The sequence below is a fragment of the Vulpes vulpes genome, chromosome 4, assembly GCF_048418805.1.
Source record: "Vulpes vulpes isolate BD-2025 chromosome 4, VulVul3, whole genome shotgun sequence".
NCBI lineage: Eukaryota > Metazoa > Chordata > Mammalia > Carnivora > Canidae > Vulpes > Vulpes vulpes.
The window spans coordinates 88,857,643-88,876,670 of NC_132783.1; the positions used below are offsets into that span (position 1 = coordinate 88,857,643).

The 19,028-nt window shown below is 35.4% G+C and overlaps 1 pseudogene; it reads left to right on the forward strand.

Annotated features, from left to right (window-relative positions):
* Positions 1-7,585: 7,585 nt before the first annotated feature.
* Positions 7,586-7,672, forward strand: LOC112928886 (small nucleolar RNA U3; annotated as a pseudogene).
* Positions 7,673-19,028: the final 11,356 nt, after the last annotated feature.

The window sequence follows — 19,028 nt, forward strand, 5'->3', positions numbered from 1 at the left end:
AGGATGCCTGGAACTGACAAGGCGGGTGCTTCTACACATGGCAGAGAGAATAGCTGATGGTTTAATTTGGGCTATGGAACCAAGATTTCTTCTTGGCAGAGAAGAGGAGAGTATGAAGACATAGGCCTAGGGCCAAGTCATGAGCACATGGAGGCTCTGCAATTAGTACAGACTTGAGAGCAAACACTTATGGTCAATACCATGATTTCTTCAGTGTTACAGTTAGTGAGAAGGCTCCCTCTTATGAGCCAACATCCTGAACTTCTCAGAAGCCTATGGGTTCTGCCTATAATCTAGAAAGTTAGCCACAATTTGGAGTCTGGAACCCATAATCTAGAAGATATGACGTGAGAAATGGCACACGCTAGATTTGAGTCAGCTATTGGAACTGTGTTTGGAATATATAGCAGCAAGAGGAAGAGAAGCCTTATCCTGAGGTATCCAGAGAGAGGCTCTGGACGGAAAGAGTGAAAAAGATTCGTTCATTAGGATGTACTCCTCTGCTTCAGCCCTCAGAGGAGCAGACACCCACCCAGTTCTCTCTCTTGAGAGAGAGAGAGAGAAAGCACACGTGTGCACATGTGCACACATGACCTGGGGGTGGGAGAGAGACAGAGGGAGATAGAGACTCTCATGCAGGCTCTACACTCAATGTAGAGCTCATCCTGGGCGTTCAAGCTCACAACCTTGAGATCATGACATGCGCTGAAATCAAGAGTCTGATGCTTAGCCAACTGAGCCACCCAGGCTGCCCTAGATTCCACATCTAATCCTCTAAACTGTGCTGGCCCAGAAGAAAAAGCAAGGTACCTCTGAATGGGGCCAAACAGAACTACAGACTTCTGCATAAGGAGGATATTATTGGTTATTCTCACCTTCCCAACTGTAATTTTCTCATGAAAATTCTTATTTTTGTCCTTGAATCCTTGAAAAATTTAGCAAAATCCTCCATTTGAACCTTCTGTAATGTTCTCTATAGCAAGGTAAGCATGATCCATAAAGCAAGATGGAAGGGGTTACAGATGTCATATCACTGAGAAGGAACTTCCTCCTATCAGTGATAGAATCTTGACACCTGTTAAGAGAAATCACACAAAACTTGAGACTATATGTCCTTGTAATGTTACACTTGAAAACTGTGTCTTAGGGCTGCCGAAGAATTATTTAATTTCTAGAAGAAAGCACCTTTCCTGGGTTTTGATTTATTATTGATTAGAGTCCAGACACTGAAATTACATATAAACTATAGAGACTGAGGAGTTGTATATGACTTTTGATCAGCGGAATGGAAATGATTTTCTTTCAGATAGCAAAATATAACTCCAAAGATCCACAGTTTTATTGCCCTGTAGACTATTGACTAGTTGTGCATCTAACTTAGCAAAAATTATTTCACTACCCCAGTTTCATCCAACTATATAAATTTATGTTCCTTAAATGCTCTTGTAACAGCTTCACAAGCCCATCGTTTATCACATTAATAAGTTAAACTATTTTTGATATGTTTTATGAAAGTCATGTTTTAATTTATGTTAGAAATATACATTGAGAGACCAACAGAAAACTCTGGACAGTGAATGGAGCCCAGTCTTGTAATTTTTACTCCTCCTCCAAATAAACCAAAGAGCCTCAGCTACATTTCATGACTGATTCCTTGATCTTAATCAGTCATTGTGCACATACTCAAATCCCAAGGCATTTATCTTATTATTTACGGCCAGATAATTCATAGAAAGGATACGATGCTCAAGTCATGCAGAGTAAACATCATTATTTTCTGGGGTCACAATCTACTGCTGCTTATCTCTCATCATTTGTACGTTTCCTGTTTGGATAAAACGATCTGTTTCTTTTTAATGCTATTCACTCAAAGCATATATTTGAAAACTGCTTATTTATTCTGTTTATGTATGATGAGGAAGTGTCTACTCATAGCTTTAAAAATGTAAATTACTCTGGAAGAGGTGTAGTTTGCTCAATTTTTCTTCTCTCTGTTCTGATTCTTAACCTTTTGAGGGTAAACTGAGAGAATCTAATAAAACTTCTAGACCCTTCACCCTGGAAAAGATGAACATATACACGATACTTTGAAAACAATTTCAGGATTTCAAAGATCCCATGGACCTCACTCATGAATCAACCAAGAATCTAGGAACAACAAATCAAGTGACTCTCCTCTACCATTAAAAAAGCATTATCCCCCGGTCCCAGGATTGAGTCCCACATCAGGCTCCCTGCATGGAGCCTGCTTCTCTCTCTGTGTCTCTGCCTCTCTCTGTGTCTCTCATTAAGAAATAAATAAATTAAAAAAAAATCCCTTCTATCTTTTTTTTTTTTTCTGTTTCTAAATCCACATTCATAGCATCCTGTTTGAAGTTTAGAACCATATCTTGGGCTCTCTTTATAAACAAACCATTTTAGCATCTTATTTTGTGCTATCTCCTTTAGCATTGCATTTAGTTTTTACCATAATGAGATATACATTTTGGGGACATGAACTATATTTTTCACAAGAGATATGGTCTCATCTTTGTTTCTTTTATATATACTTTTCTTGATGTAACTTGAACTCTTAAGCCATTTATCTTTCTCACCTTATGACTTTCCACATACTGCTAAAATTTAACCATGTGAAATGGAAATAGAAAAAAAGTCAAATGCCAGTTGATATTGTAACATCCGCTCTTAGGGGCCAAGTGAACAAACCTTAGATAAAAGTTATTATAGCCCTCACTGTATTGTTTTAAAAGAGGTTGTATTTTCCACTGCACTGTAAATCCTTAGAAGCATACAAATATTATCACCTATGAATTGTTCCTGCACTGAGCGGATCATTTGGCATGGAGCAGCAGTTCATAAAACATTCCAATGGATAATGAATGATGGAAGATATTTGAAAGATTCTTTTTCTTCAAGGAGATATTGTGTTTTTCAGTTTCATGGTTCAATTACTGTTGGATTAGTTAGTAAACATACCCCACTTTCCTTCCAAGCTATTACTATTGTGATTAATATCTATGACATTGTGATTAATAATTCTAGTGTATAAACATGAAAGTGAATGAAAACAGTACTTTGTGTTTAAAATAAATGATAAATAGAAGAAAGAAAAGCAGTCAATACTTTACAAATGGGAAGGGCGCAGACCGTTTAAGGTACATTATTTTAAGCTTAGAAACTGATATATTTCTTTAACTTTGCCTTATGACAAAATTCTGGAAGCAAGTCAAAACAGTTTGCATAGAGAGGTATTTATTGATTCTTTTGCTTAAAGGCGTCCTTCCTGAAACATTGTGGACATGATGAAAGAACATGAACTTTGGAGTCAAAAGGACTGGCTTAGAATGTGGGATTCATTTCCCTTTAGCAGCAAAATCAAGACTAGTTATTTAACTCTTGTATGTCTCATTTTCTTTATACAAAAAAAATTGAAGAATATGGAATGCATGGGATCGTTCACTAATTTCATAAGTGAAATGATAGCGATATCTCAGGATAGTGCCTGAACGCTCGGATGCATTACATGGAATCTGTTATAGTCTCTTATTTCTTTTCAGTCAAGTTATCCTTTGCAATGAAAATTTAATTTACACAGTGCCTCCTGCAGAGGATGTAAAATTTCCCACATACATTACATACATAGATTTACTCATTATGTAGAAATAGCTACAGTAAGGACAAAGGGAGAAACACGACTGAAATAAGAAGAGAAAATATGCAAAACCCAACTTTGAGCTTCACGTCACTGGTGATGGCTATATAAATGAAATGGTGGAACTCAGAAACTGGTTGTGTTTCCTGTTACATGCGTTCTTGTAAACATCCACACATCATCTATTTCCTTCTTATTAGTGCCACCTTCTTCAAATACCAACAACCAGGTTATTGTAAAGTATACACAGTTGGGGCCTGATCCATTCCCCCTAGGTTGAATGACCCACTCTTGTCTGTTATGTGCTTGTTTTATAGTCTACTTCTTCATTATGAACTTCATTCCTCATCTTCTCCAACCTCCTGCTGTGGGGTTTGGAGAGAGAGGTAACTCATTGTTGTCCTCATATATTGATGGGGCTAAATTTGGAGAGAAAATTCTTACCTGGGTCTTTTATAGAGTGTTAGAGTACTCACCTTTTCAGAATCTTGTTGCCAGCTCTCCCCGCTCCCCCCATCTCTCTATCTCATTCTCTCTCTCTTTTTCATTTTTAATCTGGAAATTTGATGGTGAACTTTCCCCAGTAATCAACTTACTAATTCCTTACTCCAAGAGCTCAACAGTCTGTTTTCCATCCCAGCTTCGACTTTATCCCTGATTTAAGGATTCTTCATAAGTTATTCTATTTCCTTTCCAAAAGGGCTTTTTTTCACCTTTATATGTGAAATCTCTTACCTTTGTTTTCTTTGATATTATCCTATGTTCAGCACATTTTACAGATTTTTAAAATAATTTCAGATATTTCTTATTTATTTTGGTACTTTGGGCAGATATTCTAGAAAAAAGTTCTGTATAATTTTAGATATTTCCTATTTGTTTAGTGTTTTGGTCTTTATTATGGACATCTGGAAGGAGTAGTCAAATAGGCAAGTTTTATCATTTTAGAGAAGCAGTCTCTTCCTTCTCTTGACTGAGAGATAGTTTTAGAAAATGATATTGTGTAAGGAAAAGGTAAAAGATAAAGAGACTGCTAAGAGGGCCCCAAACTTTATAGTGTGCCTCTCAATAGAAGTGTGCTTCTGAAATACATAATCGAAACACTGGCCTCTCTACTTCTAAAGATACTTAAGAGAGTTCCCGTTGGCCTCCAGAGGTTCCTTACTGATCTCAGTTAGAGTGTTCTGTGGCAGACAGCAGTGTTCTGTGTATGTGGCCATCTTGCCTAAAGTCTGTGAGATGCTCTGGGGTGGGGTGGACACCTTATGCATCACTTTTGCCTGGTTTCTTGCCCCACGAATAGCAACCTATACTAGTCAATACATGTTAAGCAAAAGTATTAAGAGGAATTAATTGAGGTTCCCTGATTTCAATCTTCCCCTAGAGCTAGAAAGAATTCTGTTTATGAACTTTAAAATTGTTCCAATTATAGAACTGTAATACGATCAGGGTTTTTTTATTCCACCCCTGTACTTCTACCTGACACGAACTAAGGAGCAATTTTTAAAAACTGACCATTATCATTTCCCCCTATGTTAGTATGGAGAACCATACCAAATAATCCTGAAATGATTATTGTAGGGACCTTATGTTAGGCTGACTTAACTCAAGAGTGTATTCCCAGATCTTCCTTCGATGCATGTGAGCCAAATCTCATCATTGGCCCTGTTTCCAATCTCACTTTCTGATTTTCGCTTTCTTTGTCCTTCTTTGGTTTAAATGATTTTCCGAACTAGTTCTTTGATTCTCATTTTCCTTTTTCCCTTTTCTCACCTTTAGCAAGTTTTATGCCTTCAGGCATGGTGTCTAGACAGACTGATGGAGTCTATAGCACAAGGCTCAACTCTGGTAACTGCTCCCTCCCCATCTCCAGCAATAACAGATAGACAGATACCCCCCTCCGCCCCCCCCCCCCCACACCCACATCCACACACGCAGCTATCACTGCCTTCACAGGAAGCCATAACAGCAGCTGTCTTAAATTCACCGAGTAGTAGTAAGGAAGGTCCAACTTAATCAAAGGAAAGTATCATAAAGTTGCAAGCTACATGCAATCTACGATTAAAAGGAGCAAAATTTCACCTTAGGTTTGATGGTTGGGGGAGGGACTTTATTGGCAATTGAATGAATGCATAGAGCCTCAAAGTTCATAAAAGTTCAAATTGTTGTTGTGTAAGAATTTAATATGCTTAATGTTATGATGGCCAATATCTAATGTTTTCCTTTATGGAGACATATGTCTAAAAGATCTATCACCCTTTTAATAGAGATGAAGAACCAAGGCTCAGAGAAGTTAAGTGAATTGCCCAAAGAATAAGCAAATAAGTAGCTATAAGACCTGGACTCAGGGCTTCTAATTTCAAAAGGCATATTCTTACAAGCACTTTCTATTGGACCCTACTGTTTACAGAACATTCTCACATAATCAGTATATTCAATTCTTTTTTTTTTAATTTTTATTTATTTATGATAGGCACACAGTGAGAGAGAGAGAGGCAGAGACACAGGCAGAGGGAGAAGCAGGCTCCATGCACCAGGAGCCTGACGTGGGATTCGATCCCGGGTCTCCAGGATCGCGCCCTGGGCCAAAGGCAGGCGCCAAACCACTGCGCCACCCAGGGATCCCAGTATATTCAATTCTTACAATATTCTATTGAGTTGATATTTTCTATGGTTAACTAACAAGTATATTTTCTATAACTAACTAAGAAGAATTTCTACCCAAGCTGCCCCAAAGTTGAAACCAGAACTCACCGCAGGTTACTTGTCTCTAAATCTATGGATTTTTAACTATCACTAATAACTGTTTTGTCCATTCTATATGCTCTAAGAATAGTGACGAAAAGGATTAAAAGTAATGTTGAAATTATATTTTGTTAAAGTCAAAGTTATCAGTGACTTAAGGACTCTTACTTTGAGCTCATTGCAACTTCTCACTCCCAAATGATTTATCTGCTCAAATTGACAAGTATCATCAGATAATTTGATCACTAACCAAAGTGATCAGAGAAAGATGTTCTTGGAAAAGAGTTTGTTGTGGGTTGAATTGTGTCCCTCCCAATCACCTCTACCCTCACATGTTGAAATGACTTACTTCAGTGACTGTATTTGGAGATTACTTACTCTCAGTGACTGAGTGACCCTATTTGAAGAGAAGATCTTTCAAGAGGTAACTATGTTAAAATGAAATCATTAGGGGACCCTAATTTAATATGACTGGTGTCTTTAGACGTCTTTAGAGGAGGAAGTATAGACACAGCCACAGGCAGAAGGAAGATGATGTGAGGACCCAGGGAGAAGTTGGCCATTTACATGCCAAGGAGAGAGGCCTAGAACACATCCTGTCTTCATGGCCTCATTAAAAAACTGTCTCTGACCACACCTTGATCTTGGATTTGTAAACTCCAGAACTACGAGAAATAAATTTCTGTTGTTTAAGCCATGTAATCTGTGATACTTTTTTTAGGGAAGCCCTAGAAAAATCAAGAATGTTCATACTAAATTAAAGAAGTCTTTATGAGTCTTGAGAAAATAGCAAACCATTTTTAACATGACAAGAATATATATATATATATATACACCCTGAAATATATTTATATATATTTATATATAAATAATATATATAAAGATATTATAACTAAAGAATATTAACCTAGCTTCTTGCTCTCCAGGATATTGGTAGTGTGATCAGAATTATGGAGGTGTCAAACATTAAAATCTTGAAATTTCACAGGACTGATTAGATTATATGGGTTGCCTCTCTTCTGGGCATAAAGAAAGTAATAAATTAGAGCTTGCTTGCAAAGATTTTATGGTAACCAGGATAGTTTGAGGTAATAACAGAAAGCTTATTTTATAAATTATCCTCCAATTTTTTATAGTTCCTTTTTTTGATCATTTTATCTGGTGGTTTTTCATGTGTTAATTTATTGTCAGAAGACTATACTTTCAGGGATCATTTCTATAGTTTGTTAATTTATTGTCAGGACATTGGCAGCTTCCCTTTACTCTTGCCACTAAGGGAATTGGTAGTAATTAGCAGTAATGTATTTGGAGAGCTGAGTATCAACAGTCTGTTTAAAGATAATGACTATAAACTGGCATATGTAACTCTAAAGAATTTCCTATAATTTTTCTTACTATAGGCATGTGTAGAAAAGGAAGAAGGAAGGTTTTTTTTCCTTTTCTACCCTTGTAGTTTCTTGACTGAGGTTCTATAACAAAAGACAGATTGACAAGAAAAAAAACAGAGATTTATTAACATATATATTTCATATATACATGAGAGAAACTCAGGGATGAGTAACTCAAAGGGGCAACTAGAGCTTGGGCATATATATAGCATCTTAACAAAAGAACAGAAAATCTTTAAATAAATGATAAAGCAAAGGAAAAAGGCCTTGAATCTATAGGGTGGTAAACCATGAGGAGGCAAATATTAAGGAAACTAGGGGTGGAGAAAGTCTCCTTAGTAAAGTTTGTTATGTAGATTCCTCTGGTGCCATCTCCAGGCTCTTAAGAGTCTAAAATTGCCTCTGGTGATTAACTTTTGTTCCTTCTGGTAGAGATTTAGAAATTTAAATTCTTCGTAAGCAAATAGGAGAGAAGAGAGTTTTACTTGCTTCTTCCCAACTACCTTCAGCTCAAAATAATGATCATTTTGTCAAAGTGGCATACTGGTGGCAAATTCTGCTGTCCTTCAGAAGCTCCCCTGGAAATGAAGTGGTAAGAAAGTCCATATGAAAGTCATAGATTTTTGAGATTCATCCATCCCAATGACTTAGCACCAGAAGTATACATCATAATCACCTGTGAATTGTTTAAAGTCAAACATCGTTGAATATTCCATGTTTGATAAGCCTGGAATGAGTCCTGAGCATCTAGAGTTATAACAATCGTTACAGGTGATTCTGATGCTTGTTGCTGATGAAGGACCAGGACAGCTTCCCCACTCACCGGCCTTTGCAATGACTCAGGGCTCTAGTGCTGGAACAGGCTAAACTCCCTTGTGCTGCATCATAATTTCTCCCAGCATTTATCCTATGCGATTTCCTGTTCTTCCCTCCCCACCTCCCCCCAACACCGTAACTTTCTTCCAGATTTAAACTGACTTCGGAAAAAGAGAAGATGAAGAAATTACAAAGCCTTATCAGATAAATGCTCAGCAATCAGAAAAAAAGCACATCACCTCATCATCATCTTTTTTACTCCCTGGTGGGTGTGATTTCTATTTCAACATCAGCCTGGCTGGGCAGCCCCCTAATTAAATAGCTTCATCAGCTACAAGCTTTGAGATAACAGTGAGAGCAATAAATGATAGGATGTGACTTTGGAAAAATACTTGTAGCTAATGAATCACAATCATATGCAGAATTTCAAGTGTACATCACCGGGAATATATTGAGTTAGAATATTATGACTGGAATTGTGAACAGCACTGTCAGAACATTGACCTTATGTTTTCCATAATCTAGTCCTTCTCTTCCTTGGAAACTTGGTTAAATTTCTCAAACTTGTTTCCTCTTCCTCTTCCTTTATGTGAAATATTAGTCATAACAAACACATACATGGCACCATATATGTTTGTGGGTTGTTTTGAAACCTATATCTGAGGTCTTATGTATGTAAATTGCAATGTTTTTTTAAAATTTAGATTTCCTGAAGAAAGACTATATTTATGTCTTCAATTTATTTTAATTGCTTAGCAGGACTTAGCAAAAGACTTACCTATTACTTTAGAGATTGGATGGTCCAGTCTAGTGGAAAGAACATTTCCATGAGAATCTGACATCTTGGATTTAAATTTCAGACTGTATGCAAGGTAAGCCATGGTTACTTAAACCTCTCTGTTTCCCAAATTCAATACAGTGCTTATAAGTTTCGATTCATGAGTTATTGAGAGAATTAAATAAAACATGCAAAAGTGTTTTGAGGTTTACACAGTGTTGTGAATATATAACGCCTTTCTGGTCCAGTTCTATGGATTTACTGATAATGCTCATTAAAAATGACACAGTTAGTTTTCAAAGACAATTTTTCAGATTTTCATTAGCTTCGTAAAATATATATTATAGTATTAATGTGTTAAATGGAATAAAGGAAACGGCATTTAAAATGGAGTTGAGAGAGGGTGCCTGGATGGCTCCATCAGTTGTCTGACTCTTGACTTCTGCTCAGATCATGATCTCAGAGTGGTGAGATCAAGCCCTAGGTCAGGCTCCCTGCTGGGCGAGGAGTCAGCTTGGGATTCTCTCTCTCCCTCTGCTCCTTCCCCCCACCCCCTACTTGTGACAGCATGCTCTCTCTCCAAATAAAATTTTTAAAATAAACAAAACAAAATAAAAGAGTTGGGAAGCCAGAAGGGGGAGCTCTCACCTCTGACCACTTGCCTTCAGTTACAGGCTCCCACAGGAAAAGAGGTGCATTGCATTCCTAACAGGAAAAAGTCTAATTTACTACTTCAGTAGCAGGAAGGAGGAATTTCTCCTTGCCCACCAACAGGCTCAGCCAGTAAGAAAATAACCAAAACTCAGCCAATTAGAAGCCATCATCACCCTGAGCACTTGTGTTTTGTTTGTTTGTTTGTTTGTTTGTTTTTGTTTTTCCAATTGACTTTCACCCAAAGCAACCTGACCAGCTTTCTTCTTTTCTCTATAAAGTTTCTTTCCTTTGATCTTTGGACTTGCCTCTGGTTTTGCCATAGTTTGCACATCCCAAATTATAATTCCTCTGCTCTTCCCAAATAAACCCATTTTGCTGGTAAAATAATTAGCAGTTTTAAGGTCAACAGAGTTAATTTTCTAGGTTTGAAATTGCTGTGTCTTGTGTGGAAAATAATGGAAACTGAAAAACTTAAAATTCAATGTAAATATAATTAGATTTCATTTTTTGCCAATGTCTTTGGTTCTATTCTTTTGTACTATTTGGGCAATTGCTTATCTATTTGTTATGCAACCTTGCATGTTTATGAAACACGTACTTCCCTAAAACCATTCAGAAAATGTTACTGTATCTTTACTTTGTTCATGTTGTATAGGTTCTAACCTATAGAGACTAATGCTCTTGTTAGAAATGCCTGAGGCACTTGCCTTCCCATATTACTTGTAGAAACCCCACAAACATTTCCCCCAACCACGGCCACTGTTGTGGCTGGGCTGGCCCTTGTGGTTCTTATGATTGCAGGATGCACTTCAACAAAAAAAACCATCAGGAAAAATTGTGGAACAAGATTTATTATTAAAAAGTCCTAAGGAATACATAACATGCCGTAGGACTACACAGTGAGGTTACAAGTAAAGGGGGACTGGGGAAGAACCTGGAGCTTTGCCTTTATTAGACCCTGATGGTTGTACGTCTTGGGGTTTCACAGCATCACACAGTATTGGCTAATTTGAAACATAAGATTGGAAATCAGGGCACTGGAGGCAGGGTCACTCAGGTGGTCAGTTATCTAGGTCGCCTGGTTTTCTGAAGGGTAAGTTCATGACGATGTGTAGCCTAGTTCCTTATCTAGTTGTTTTGCTAGTAGCTGTGCCATATAGCTAGCAATATGTTTACTCAAGATGGATGTCTTTTAAAATTAATGCCTGGGCAATCAAAAGCTTAATGTCAGGTACTTACACTACATTTCACATAAACAAGGAGGCAGAAAAAAAGTCAGAGGTGCAGAATCTTAAAGGGCTGTTTACCCACCATCAATGGAACCATATTTATCTGTGTTTTCTCCAATTTCCTAATTTATCAGATCCCAACAGTAGAAGAGATCATTCCTTCAAAATCGACTGAAACATTATCTGTTTCTAGAGAGATACTTGGGATTGATTACAAAAGGAAGAGTGATCGAATAAATATTCCCTTTTTATGTTATTTTATTTGACTGGGACATGATTGTAGGGTCTTAGAGATGCAGAGCAAATATATTATTCATTTTTGTACTTTAATTTTTAAAGGGGAAATGTTATCCTGATTATGAGTGATATTAACAGTATAAAAATACTAGACAATAAAGAAATTTATAAAGATGTTAGTGAAAGTTATCCATAATGCTGTTCTCAAGATTTAATACCATTTGGTGTGTCTTTTGAGATTTTTTCTCCCCTTCTCTAGAAAAATACATGTGCCTGTGTATGATCACAAAGAGGGACAATATTTTACATGCTGTTTTGCAAGTTATTGTTCTCATTTGTTCTATACATTAGACATGCTTCAAAGTAAGTGTGGCTGTCCATCATAATTTTTCATGATTTTAGTTTATTTCCTTTAAGGAACAATCATAATCTAATCTTCCAAACACTTTTATTGGGCACTTCCAATTTCAAAGAGATTTCCAATTTTTTTTTTTTTTGTCATAAACAATGCTTCGCTTTGAGCACTGTTATCTAATCTATGAAACAGGGGTAAAAAAGCCTATGGCTGGGTGCCTGGGTGGCTCAGAGGTTGAGCATCTGCCTTTGGCTCAGGCCGTGGTCCTGGGGTCCTGGGATTGAGTCCCATACTGGGCTCCCCGCAGGGAGCCTGCTTCTCTCTCTGCCTGTCTCTGTATCTCTCATGAATAAATAAATACAATAATTCAAAAAAGAAAATAAAAAAGAAAGCCTATTGCCCAGGTTTTACATGGGAATATGTAATTGAGTAAATTGAATAAAATGAAATAAGAAATTGAGTAAATCACTTATTTGAGTAAAACAAAATAATGTATTTTCATGCACAATTTTTCATGTTATCTAGACTTTAAAGTGTATTATTACATCTAGGGTATAATGTATATTATTAGAGCTAGACTATAAAGTGTGTTATTATATGAATGGGGACTACATACATTTATAATTTAAAATTTTCTCTACATCTGTATATATGTAATTTCTCTTTCCTAGTATTTGTGGTTTCTCTTGATTATATTTGACTGAGATTACTAGGTCTTTCATTCAATAAACATCATGAATGATTTTTTCCTATGTTGAGCACAGTGCTAACTGCTAGGGATATAATGGCTGACAAGGCAGGTACAGTTTGTTCTCTAATAGAGTGAACAATCTTATGGTAGACACAGATTTTAATAAGAGGAGGAAATGAGCAAAGAATAATTAATTTGGTAAATGTTACAAAGGAAAAGAAAAAGTTTGGAAAATGAAGATAATAGGAGAGTTGCTTCAGATGAAGTGTTCAAGGAAATTACTTTCTGAAGAGATGACATTCAAACTCTGATATAAAAGATGGGAATACAAAGTCACCTTAAAAAAAATCAAAAGAAAGGAAGAAAAAAAAGAAACTGTAGTAAGATGGGAATATCTGGGAAGGATGAGAGACTGGCAGAGATGAAGCTGAACCCCTAAGATGGGTGAACACAATGCAGGGCCTGTTTTCCACAGCAAGGAGCTTTGGTTTTACCAAAGCACAGTTGGGAAGCTCTGAAGTCATGGACATCTTTTATCATTTTTCTTTATGTTTTATTTTTATTTTATGTTTTTAAGATTTTATCTATTTATTCATGAGAGACACAGAGAGAGAGAGGCAGAGACACAGACAGAGGGAGAAGCAGGCTCCATGCAAGGAGCCCAATGTGGGACTCGAACCCAGGAATCCGGGATCACTCGCTGAGCCAAAGGCAGATGCTCAACTGCTGAGCCACTCAGGCATCCCTTTATTTATGTTTTAAGTTGCAAGTTTCACTTATATTATTTTTCCCTTTATAATGGGACAAGATAGTTGTAAAACTTTTTCTTGATATGCCTGACCCAAACACTACATTTGGCCAGTGTGATACCTACTTTTTAATGCTGGTGAAACATTAACTGAGAAGAGTGTCTGACATTTTGTAAATTTAGATAATTGGCCCTTTGACATTTTGTAAGTTACTGGGAGAGATGAGTTCAAATCTCCAATTATAATGGTGGATTTTTCTATTTCTTCTTTTAGATCTGTCAACTTTTGCTTCATATATTTTGATACTCTGGTATTAGATGCATACAAATTTAAAATTGTATATCTTCCTAGTGAATTGACTTTTTTGTCATGTCCCTTTTTACTTGAGTAGTACTGTTGCCTTAAAATCTTCTTTGGCTGCTATTCATGTGGTTAGAACAGCCTTTTGGTTAATGTTTCCAGGGTATGCTTTTGCTTATTTCCCTGTTTTATGATTTAAAAAATATCACCCCTCTGTCCCAAGCACAGACACACAGATTTTCATTTGTTTTTCTCAATTATATGTCTTAATTCACTGTGTTTAATCTCATCAGTAATTTTCTTTATGATTTCTGGGTTTTATATCCTGTTTAGCAAGACTGACTTTAGGGGCACCTGGCTGGCTCAGTTGGAAGAGCGTGTGACTCATGATCTTGGAGTCATGAGTTTGAGCCCCATGTTGTGTGCAGGGATTATTACTTAAATAAATTCAAAAACTTAAAAGAAAAAGAAAGATTGACTTTACTTACAGTTTTTGAATTTAGTCACCTATTTTGTTCAAGGATTTTTATAGTTGTGTTTTCTGTGCCTAAGTTTTTGCTCCATTCGAAATATTTTTCTCTATAAGGATTGAGATAGTAGTGTAATATTCTGGGTGGTGGGAGCTATTAACTAGTTGATTCTGATATAATAATTCAGAACAATGTTGAATCTAAACTTTTCTAATGTCATTTAGATAAATTTATATACTCCTTTTCTTCCTCTTTCAATAATAGATGAATATAAGTTAGATTATTTAAAAATTGTATACTTATATAAATATAATTAAAATATTTCCTTAATATTCTAATAGTTATAAGTTTATATATGTATCAATATAGTGTTTTTTGGCTAATAGCATCAGTACTGTTATATTTTAAAATTGAATTTAACTCTAGTAATATATAACATTATCTTTGTTATCATATTGCTATTTCGCTTAATTTTACTGTACATAATTTAAAAATTGTTTCTATTATTTTTCGCTTCAAAATTTGCATTTGTCTGACATGTCTTTACCCATTCTTTAATTCTTTAATCCTCTAGCATTTTTCTTTTTCTTTTTACAATTTTATTTAAGTGAATTTAAATTAACATAAGTTAACATACAATGTGTTGTTGGTTTCAAAAAAAAATCTCAAGCTTTTTTTTTTTAAGATTTTATTTATTTATTCATGAGAGACAGAGAGAGAGAAAGAGAGAGAGAGAGAGAGGCAGAGACACAAGCAGGCTCCCTGCAGGGAGCCTGACATGGGACTCGATTCCAGGTCTCCAGGATCACACCCTGGGCTGAAGGCAACGCTAAACGCTGAGACACCCGGGCTGCCCTCGAGCTTTTTTTATAAGTGATCTTGCAGAGGGCATATGTTCTCTAATTCTCAGTCTTATTTTCTATTCAACATCCATTTGGAAAGTTTGCATGTACTGGGGGACATAACTTATGCATTAATTTCTTGTATTCAGCACACAACTCCATAAAGCTATTCTTTTCTCCATTTCTCTGAGGAGAAAGTTGAATGTTAGGGAAGTGAAGCAAATTTTCCAGAGTCCTATACCTAAACATTGTCTACTCATTGTAAAATTTCCTTAAAACATGTTATATCTGGGCAGCCCGGGCAGCTCAGCAGTTTAACACCTGCCTTCAGGCCAGGGTGTGATCCTGGAGACCTGGGATCGAGTCCTACCTCGGGCTCCCTGATTGGAGCCTGCCTCTCCCTCTGCCTGTGTCTCTGCCTCTCTCTCTCTCTCTCTCTGTGTGTCTCTCATGAATAAATAAATAAAGTCTTTAAAAAAATGTTATATCTATTTTCATTTTCAGTTTGCATTTCTTATGCAATTTTTCTTACTGTGTTTTACTATATGGAAAATATTTTATTTTGTTTTATCTATCCTTAATTTTAGAAGACATATGTTTTGGGGTTAAAAACCCATACCCTAAGATTTACCCTTTCAATCATTTTTAAATATGCAATACAATAGTGTTACCCATAGGAACATTATACTCTAACATATCTCAAGAACTTTTTCATCTTGCAAAACCAAAACTCTATACCCATTGAACACCAACTTCCTTTTCCCACCTACTTCCCAGAACACACAAAAGTTTCAAGAGTATACTATAATTTTTAAAAATTATTTATATCAGGAATATTTTTCTAGGTCACCCAGTTGAAGTTTGAAATACAGGACACATTTTTCTCCCTTTTCTTAACTTCAAGTGTTTCTTAATATAATCTGAAGTTTATTTCCATACAATTACAATGTAATTGCTTTTGATCTATATATTTTTAAAGAAGAATGTTTAGACCAATTTTTCAGCTTCATAATCACGTTTGTAAGACTTAAAATTACCTCTACTTTTAAGTGGCTTGAGCTCACTTCAAAATAATTTCTGTGACTTTCTTGTGACTTATCTCATTATTTCAATCTTTCTTTGATGATTAGAATATGTACTCAGACTTTCTTTTAAGCTGTGGGAATACCTGCTATGCTTTTTGAGTCCTTGAATATATGAGACTCTTTCTTATTGTTCTAATAATTCCCAATAAACATATAAGAGTTGCTTTTTATAGCAAGCTAAGACTTTGAGAGATTTTTCAACTATTGATTTCAGGTATACTATTACCTATTTCTGTAGTTTTTATTTTTTTAGTTTTCCTTCTATATCACATTAATCTTTAACACTTAGGTCTGCTGGATTCAGTCATCACACACACATATAAAACCATATATATTTGTAAATACAGATGTACTTATAAGTGTAGGTATGGCTACTGGCTGCTTTGTTTCCAGTTACATTTTATATAGCTGTGTATTTGCACAGAGAGATATGGTTTGAGTATGGTTGACCAGTGGACTTCAAATATTTTTGATTGCACATATTTATCAGTAAAACCCTAAACATGTACTTCAAAAAGTATGTATTTATTTAACAATTTTATGTGTATAGTAATATCAGTTCACATATTAAGTAACAAAGTTCAGATTATTTACAAACATTTTTACAAATACATGAGATTTTCTTTCTGGCACCACAGTTGATGTCTGTACTTTGTTTTTTTTTTGACTCAATTGTCCAATAGGCTTTAAGCAGGGATCACATCTTACTCACCACTGTAATCCCACTGTCTTCCACAGTGTCTGGAAACTTTTAGATGCTCAGTAAAAATATGGAATAATCTTTTGGACTAATAATGGTTCATACACACACCAAGTATATAAATGTTGAGGTAGGTGCCTGGAGAGAGAAATTCATTTGCTAAAGTCACACAATCTTCATTCCAGATCAGGAAAAGTGCAGCTCACTTTTCTTTCTTGTGCACAAAGTTGTTCAAAGTGGTGGTGCAGAGTCCAAATTTCATGACTTCCTTGTGGGGCTGCATAGAAATTGAGACGTGATGGAGGACTAAGGAGGGTATGTTTCAATTTTGTAACCCAAAACAAATTCAATCAGCTTAAATTTATATTTTTTGTTTACACAAGTAAAATCAAATGATAAACACAGAAAAAACAAACCAAGATATAGTTTAATAATCATATCCTGGCACAATGCTGTCTTCTTGATAAGGTACCTATTATCTCTAGATTTATATATGCATGTGACAATCATTTCCTTTTGTCTTCTGGCAGTAAATAGACCTCCAAATTTGAGCATAATTAGTGCATACACATATAATAAGGATGCATTTAAAACTTTTATTAAAATAATGAATAAATCATACTTTTATAGGTATTAAATACATATGATTAGTTTTTACATTAATAATAACTTATATTTTAGCTTTTATATTAAAAATATAATGAGGATTATAAAACCCCACAGCCTGGGAGGAAGAGTTGAGGCAAGACAATCTATTTTGAGGGAAAATATTAGCTGCCTTACCTATTGTGCAGCAAAGCATGGCTATGAAAAATGTGGTCAATTTTGATACTGCAAAGTTACTGAAGTGTCCACAAGATGGCAGATCCAGAGTCTAGGATGATTTATTCACCAGCACTTGGCAAATATGCCCACTAAGTCTTATTTTACAACACTAATTGGCTAAGTTGATTGCAACAATTAAAATTAGCATGCTCTAAAAAAAAAAAAAAAAACCATACCTTTTCCACTCCTGTCTTTATTAGAATACATATCACAGTGAGCTCTTTAAGATAACAATCAGCCTCAGGCCATACTATATTGGTTACTAAAAGATAACCAAAACATAGCTAATATTGCTTAACTTTTCCTAATTACTTCAAAATGAATCACTTTGTCTCTATAAGCATAACTCATAAACACAGTTATGCTGCAACAAATTGCTTCTCACAAAATGAAAGCCACTTTTTTAGCATTGTCTTATCTATAGTTTGGGGAAGAAAATATCTCCTCTCACAGATTGTTGCATAGTTCATAAATTAATATATGGCTAAACCCTATAGAAAAGCTGAAAGAACAGTTTGATGAACATTAGATAAACCTTCACCTAGATCTCTGTCATTAACGTTATGCCATGTGCTCCCTCTTTCTTCACACATACTATACATATGATTTATATTTATACACACATGCAGTTAGTATATATTATCTGTGATAGAATACTTTATATATAGTATAATTGTATGCATATATGTACTTTATATATATGTCTCTATCATGCTGAAATTGTTCAGCAAAAAGCAACCATTGTCCTTTATATTTATATATTATTGCTTTTAATATAACACATATACCATTAGCTTTTAATATAACATATATTATTACATATTATATATTCATGCCACTGAATTTTTTGAAAGTTTCTAGAGTATATAGCCTATTGAACATTTTGCATATGTCTATTTCCTTGTGATTACATTTGGGTAAAACATTTTTTGCAAATGTTATATGGGTGATGTTAATACATCTTTTTGCAACATACAAGGAGATAAAGTCAGATTGTTCTATAATCAGTAATGTTAAGTCTAATCACTTTGCTGAATTGATGACCTGTAGAAACATCTGTCATAAGAATGCATTATCCATTTCATAATTAATAAATATTCTCCAGGACCTTGGAGTCCTGGGATCAAGTCCCTCATCGAGCTCCCTCTGCCTGTGTCTCTACTCCTCTCTCTGTGTCTCTCATGAAGGAATAATAAATAAAATCTTAAAAAAAATAAGATCTACTTTCTTAACAACTTTCATGCGTATAATACAGTATTATTCATTACGATCACCATGCTATGCGTTAGATCCCCAGATCTCATTTATCTTATAGCTGGAGGTTTGTATACTTTGACTATCTCTTCATTATTCTCAACTTCCAGAACACTGGTAACCACCATTCTACTCTCTATTTCTATGAATTATAGCCTTTTTTTATAGGTAGGAAGATACAATATTTGTCTTTTTTTTTCTCTGAGTTATTTCATTCAGCTTAACATCCTCAAGGTCCATCCATGTTGTTGCAAAAGGAAG